Here is a 481-nt window from a genome sequence, read left to right as displayed (position 1 = left end):
ACGCAGCCAAAAATAAAAAATAAATAAAATTAAAAAAGCATCTGCCTTTCTTTTGCAAGGGTGTGGGGCAGAATCCAGGCTCATTCTGATTGTGGGCAGAATTCTGGTTCTTGCAGCTGTCGAACTGATGTCCATTTCCTTGCTGGTCGCTGTCGGGGCTACTCTGGGCTCTGAGAGGCCATCCAGCTTCTTGCCATATGGCCCCTCCATCTTCAAGTCGGCAACAGAGAATTTCTCAGGCATTGAATCCCCTCCATGGTTCAAATTTCTGAATTCCTCTCCTTCCACCAGCTGGAGAAAACTCTACTTTTAATGGGCTCACGTGGTTAGGTCAGGCCCACTTGGATGCTTTCCCATATTAAGGTCAACTGTGCCATAAAGCAACCTAATCATGGGAGTAAAATCCATCAGCGTCATAGTGCCAGGATCACATAAGGCGTGTCCATGAGGGCTGGGGGAATCTTGGGGGCCATTTTAGAAT

The sequence above is a fragment of the Globicephala melas genome, chromosome 13, assembly GCF_963455315.2.
Source record: "Globicephala melas chromosome 13, mGloMel1.2, whole genome shotgun sequence".
In the NCBI taxonomy this organism is placed as follows: domain Eukaryota; kingdom Metazoa; phylum Chordata; class Mammalia; order Artiodactyla; family Delphinidae; genus Globicephala; species Globicephala melas.
Note: the sequence above shows the minus strand (reverse complement) of the source record.